Raw genomic sequence first — 6877 nt, forward strand, 5'->3', positions numbered from 1 at the left:
CTGTGGTTGCTGTTAAGAAACTCAACAGATGGTTTTCAGGTATGACTAATTAAACTTGGTATTATTATTGGTTTGATTTATAAAAATAGTGTTAATTGGTATGTAAAATAACATTCAATCAGTGTGAAATCTTTGTTTGAATTTTAGTGGATTGTGTGTTCAAGGTTCTGAATTTAGGTTTGAATTTTTGTGGATAGCGTGTTCAAGGTTTTTAGAATTAGTAGATAAAGTCAACTGTATTTTGAATTCCATAGTACTAATATAAGTAGTCATCATTGTAATAGTTGGGGTTAATATTGTTTGTGATTTGTTAGGTCAACATTGTTATAGGTGGAGCCACCAGTGCCGCATCAGCTACTGGTGGTGGAGGTAAAACTGTGGGAAGGTGGTTGAAGGACAGAAAAGAGAAGAAGAAAGAGGAAACGAGAGTTCATAATGCACAATTACATGCAACTGTATAGGTTGCTGGTGTTGCTGTTGTAGTTGCTGCAATTGCAGCCGGCAATGCTGCCTCAGTAGAAAATAGAAAGGATGAAGAGATGATGAAAACCGACTTGGCAGTAGCATCTGCCGCTACTTTAGTTGCAGCACAATGTGTGGAAGCTGCAGAGGCAATGGGTGCGGAGCGTGACCATCTGGCATCGGCTGTTAGCTCTGCGGTAATGCCAAGTCACCTGATGATATAATGTCAAGATCTGGTAATTACTTCCTTATGAGATCTTTTTCTTAATAATCAAAGTTTTTATTCATGTTTCCAATTTCATAATGATTTGTTTATATCTGAGAATATATCATATGTTGGTTATATTCTTTACTACTCTTTATCATCATGATTTGTTTATATCTGAGAATTTATCACATTTTTGGTGTATTTGTTAAGATATTAGACAATTAGTGATTTAGAATTTGAAAGTGGCGGTTGGTGTTTTTCAAGGAGGGGTTGATTGTGGATATGTTTATGGGTATCATTTAGTGCAAAACATGATTTGGAAGGGTAAATAAGCTATTCAAGATGGTTCATGTATTGAAGATGATTAAAGAATCCGGAGTCCTAATATCATGTGGTCTTTTTGCATATTGCAGAAGAAAGGCTTAGTGACCATGACTTACATAGGCAAATTCATCCACATTTGTTCACAATGTAAATGTGGATTTCCTGATCATTCTTTGTCATCTTCTTATTATTTGGCATCCACTAAGATTGCTTATTAGTTAGTGAAGTTGAATTTGGCCAACAAGATATGCATTGGTGTGTGATAATAATCCAACTATGTTTGGTCAGTAGCTTTATTTTTTAGAGTTAAGCAAGGTAAATATACTTTATCTTTGTGTGTTTGTCGAGAATGATTAATTGAATTCCTTGTACTTTCTCTCATCAAAATTGCCTGCTACAATGAGAAGGCATTGCAATTTGTTGGGTTAAAGTTGGATCATAAGCTTGAAGTGATGGTCAAAGTGCAGGAAGTAAGACACGAATAACAACTAAAGGAACTTGTGGGATTACTAAAGTTTATGCTATAAGAGATACGGAATCTAGATAATATTAGAACAATTTTTACAGTTTTAGTCTTATGAGGTTGATAAGTTAAAATTTGTGTTCTATCCGCCTTTGAATCTCTTGATCTTTTCCAACAGGATAGCTTCTTTGAATGGTTTATCCAAAAATATAAGTCAAGTACTTGTATCCTTATTGTCCTTTTGATTAGCACCAACTATATCCGACTGAATATTTAAAGCGGCTTTGCTTTTTGTTGTACAATAAGTTATCTTCAACAAATTAAATAGATGAAGATCTGAAAACTTGCCATCTGCTGAAAACTCAGTTTTTTTTACAGACACGAACCAACATCCAGTGAACAAGCTGAAGACCCGGTGGACGACAGGAAACTCCTTGAGATTTGCATTAGGTAATGGATTTATGTATTGCAAAGTTGTATTGGACAAGATTGAAGTTTTCTTTTTTTATTGTTTGCTAATGTGGCAGGCAAAAAGGATGATCGTTTTCCATTGTTTTCAAGTGTATAACGTTATCGGAAGTGTTTTTGACCATGGGATTAAGGGACATAAACTCAAGGATATAGATCATATAAACTTTAAAATAGTGAGTCATATGATAATATACTCATTTTATTAAATAGAATGTAGGTAAATCCTTCAAATATTCTTTGACAAATGGTCTGATGCAAGAGAACTCTACCCTGCCAGAGTCAAGGAAGGCTTGACACTTGACAATATACACTTGCCATTTTTTCCACCTCCTCTAGGAGTAGAAGATACTTAGTTACAGGTTAGACTATTTTTTCTTAATATTGTTAGTGGTACATGTGTTCTTAGTTTTGAGCTGTTGAAAAATGGATTGACATTTGAGAAAAAAGTGAAGTTATGTTGAAGTTGCAGCAATAAAAGAGAACTATTGTTGACTTGCAGCAAGAAACCATCACCTGGGACTTTATATGTAGTCTTGCTTGGTCATTTTAGACACAGAGTATAATTTTGTACCTTTGAAGTGAAGGAAAAAAGTAATCTGACATCAACGACCTATAAACTTGCCATTGCAAGCATTTTATTGAGCATTAGCAATAAGATTTTGAAGTGTGTCTTACTATTTTATTACCATTGTATTTGATTAGGTAATTACCATTGTATTTGATTTGGTTCATGAAGTATGTGTTCAGGAAAGTTTTTTCCGACCCGGTCACTCAATTTGTATGATAATAGTGGTGAAAGTGGTAATGGGAAAGAGAATTGGTTATATAGTGTTGGTATTTGGCAAATTTGAAAAGTGAGGATAGTGGCAAAATATGGTTAAAAATGAGTGGAGTTAGAAGTTTGGATAACGGCTCTTTAAGTATGGGTAGAGAACAGTTGGGTCGGGTTGGGCAAATTTGAATATACATTTTTAACCTAATTACTAATTATGTAATTATTAGGTCAATCGCTTTTTATCTAAGATACTAAACTTTCAAACTAATTACTTTTTTATGAATAATTGAATTTTATATTAATTTACTAAAAACGATTTTTTAAAACTTACCCGCGTTTTTCGTGGGATAAAAATCTAGTCACTCCCTATAACCCCTCTTCCACACTTTTATTCTATTTTATTTTATATTTAAACAAAATGTTAATAATTCAACATTTATTTAAAATTAAACATTACAATACATAATTGAAAAATACATACATGATTAAAACACGAAATAGATAAAATAAAGCTACGATTACTCTTCATCATCTTTGATTGACATTTTTCCTAATCCACGGTGAGCCGTTTCATTGCCCCACCACTTGTCGTGTTCTGGGCATTTCACTTCCCACGTTGATTTGCCTTCTCCGCAGTTGTCGTGGAACGATTCTGCCCAAGTGCATTGGTCGGTCAACGTGTGACCGTGTGACAACCGTCATCTGAGCGTCCTTTCCGAAACAATTTCCGGTCATTTTTAGTTCGTTTTGTTTATGTACGTCGTTAGACTTTAAGACTTTATTAATGGAATAAATGGATTTATGTTCTATTTAGGCTCTATAAGCATTTAGAGTTTAGAAAAATTGTACGTGGACTCGAGAACAGGAGGAATACTAGTTGTCTTGTGAAAATGCCAAATTTAGTAAAATACTTAAAATGAAATCAATTAAAGATTTAATAAGTAAAAATAGACATGTTTATATCCGTTAGAAAGCTATTAAAAAGTTACGTTTAAATATGACGACAAAATAAATTTACGGGTCACGAGTCTTCTTGAATTGTCGAGTCAAATGAGATTTTAAAAGGTCAAGCTGGTCAAACTCGGTCAAAGGAAGGAAAGGAATAAACAAACCCTAAAATCGCAACCCTAGCCTCCCATTTTTCCTCCCACACCATTTTTGACACACACTTCCTCTCTTCTCTCTTCCTCTCACAGCCGCCCCCCTCCTCACTTTTCTCTCTAGATCGGCCACCATCCACCACCACAAACCACCAACCGGTCGCCGCCACAAACCACCACCTATCTTCATATTTCTTCATCTCTTCTTCTTTTCTTTATAGTTTGTGGTAAGATTTACATAGATACTTGTATTAAGTCGATTGTATATCACAAAAATCATGTTATTCTTACATATTATACATATTTCGGCCATATATATATATGTAGATCCGAAAAGCTTTATAAATACATGTATAAATCGATTTCTTCTTCTTTTTCCCTCAAAAATCCAAAATCTTTTTATTATATATATATATATATTCGAGTTTTGGCAAAATACATATATTTTCAGTTATATCATGTATTTATATTTGTATAACCCGAAAAACCATTACAAATCCGAGATTTTTATATATATATATAATATGTGAGATCCGGAAAGTATGCCCGAAATCTTGTTGCATCCGAGATGTATATATTCGAAAATATCAATACCCGAAATGTTTATAACCGGAATCCTTTGAATCCGAAAAGTCTATATCCGAAATGAAATCCATGTTCTTATCTAGATTTGATGTGTTACTTGTAACTTGGGTTCTTTGGTACATGAATATATATACTGATTTAATTAAAAATCGTGACAAAAATATGATTTTCGGGTTGTTCTTGGTTAGATCTATCAAAGATCCGGGTTATGAAAGTGGTTGGATTGTATATTGTGTTTGAATCTAGACTTTGTTATTGATTATTGGTTCGGTCAACGCCGGTCAAACCTTGGTCAAAGGCAGATTTGTGTTTTTGTTTAAATTGGGTATTATTTTGGTATTTTAGACAAAATTAAATTTTTAAATAAAGTTAAATTATATATTTAAATTAATTTGACTCATGTTTTAAAATTTAATCCTAATTTTCATAATAATAAAATTAATAGGGATATATATAAATATATACATAAAGACTTATTAGATATATATATACAAGAATTAAAATTGATATGGACATATATATTTATATATAAGGATCAAATCTAGCATGGACATATGACTAAATATATATATCCAAAAAGACTTGGAAATGATTATATAAATTATACATTTGTATAACAATTATTAACGACTTATCGGACTTAACATATATTATAATGATAATCTATATAAATATATGACAAGATATAAACATTACGAATGTGACATTATTAAAAAGAAGTATTTCACATGGATAATTTATAAGGACAATAAGATTATTAATAATAGTATGACATTTAACAACACATAATGACATTTGTTAAGACACTAGTATAAGTCATGGACTTATGCAATCAATTAAGTACTTACTGGGTGACTTGTGGACAATGTAGGACTTTTGGACAGATAGTGAGCTTATTTCGGGTGTACTTGACTGTTCGTATTCTTGTTCGTTCATCTAGGGTATTTGTGCTTGTGCTGCTTTCAGATGATTTCGTAGCCCCTCTTTTTACAAGTTTTGGGGTGGAAAGTATACCTATTTTCAAACAGTTTTGTCGATTTTTGTTTTATGTTCAATTTTGAGTCTGTGCGTATAGAGTTACTTGTGCCATTTGACGTGCTTTGATCTTGTTTGTATGTGTGTGATTATGTGTTTGTTTGTTGTGCTTTGGACGTACTTATTGTATGAGTTGAGACTTGAGATTTTGGACCAAGGCAGGTACTGTAAGGCCGGACTTCAAGACATTGAGACATTTGGACTTATTATGACGTAACTCTGCTCGTTATATATTGAACTATTACTTGTTTAGACTTAAAAGAATCGACAAAAGACTTATTTCTTTTACTAGACTTTTGACATAAAACCTACGAACTCACCAACCTTTGTGTTGACACGTTTTAGTATACTTTTCAAGTGCTCAGGTTAATCAGGGATAAAGATTGCTATGCTAGACTGGACTTTAGAGATTAGTGCTCCCTATTTATTGTCAGACTTTAAGGCTACATGCCTTGGATTATTTCTTTATGGACTTGGTTGTAATAAGCTATTTTAGCACTGTTATGACTTTGAACTCATGTTTTTGGGAATATATTTATTATATTCTATTTAGTTTAGCAGTATCTATGTAATTCCATATCGTGCTGTATTTTTCATGACACCTCATGTTTCCGCCAACGGTGGGGTGTTACAGAATGGTATCAAAGACGTGGTTGTAGAGAATTAGGTGGAAAAGCCTAGACTATAACCTAAGAACCCCGTATAGCATTTACGATAGGAATCATAGATGCATTCTAGACGTGCTAACGTCGCTTATATTTTGAGTTCATATCCTGTTGTAACACCCCGAGCTAGGCTCGAAATACTACCGAAAAGATATAGCGTATACATAGGATTATCGTAGAACATGAACTATATGAAAATAAAGGGATTCAGTGAATCCATCATCAACAACAAGTACATAAAGCATAATGCAAATAGGGGCGAATGAATCCTTGATCCATGTAAGACTAAGCCCAAACTCTAGCGCAAGCATCCATCAACCATCACGTCTTGGATTCGCAAGGTTACCTGAAAAGTGTACTAAACAAGGTCAACACTAGGTTGGTGAGTTCGTAGGGGCAAATGACGAGGATCTAATGCCAAAGCCATTCACAATATGAACTAAGCTAATGAACAAGGAACACACTTACAGTAAGTCCTTAAAAGGCGCAAGTACTCAATATAGGTTGGCTCGTAGCGCAACCTGGACCCACATGTATTCATTGCACAATCATACCATAACTAGAACACACATAATGCACAAGAACACAGAATGTCGACATCAACAAATATCCATCAAGTTCTAAAAGGCCAGATATGTCCATCAATGTCCCTCAATTGTTCTCATGTCATCCAATTGTCATCAAGTACGTATAGCACCCGTTTATTGCACATGCACACATTGTCCCTCTATTGTCATCGATATTGTCATCAAGTACATAAGTACCCGTTTAATGTCATCAAGTACATAA

Source organism: Erigeron canadensis, chromosome 7 (assembly GCF_010389155.1).
Source record: "Erigeron canadensis isolate Cc75 chromosome 7, C_canadensis_v1, whole genome shotgun sequence".
In the NCBI taxonomy this organism is placed as follows: Eukaryota; Viridiplantae; Streptophyta; class Magnoliopsida; order Asterales; family Asteraceae; genus Erigeron; species Erigeron canadensis.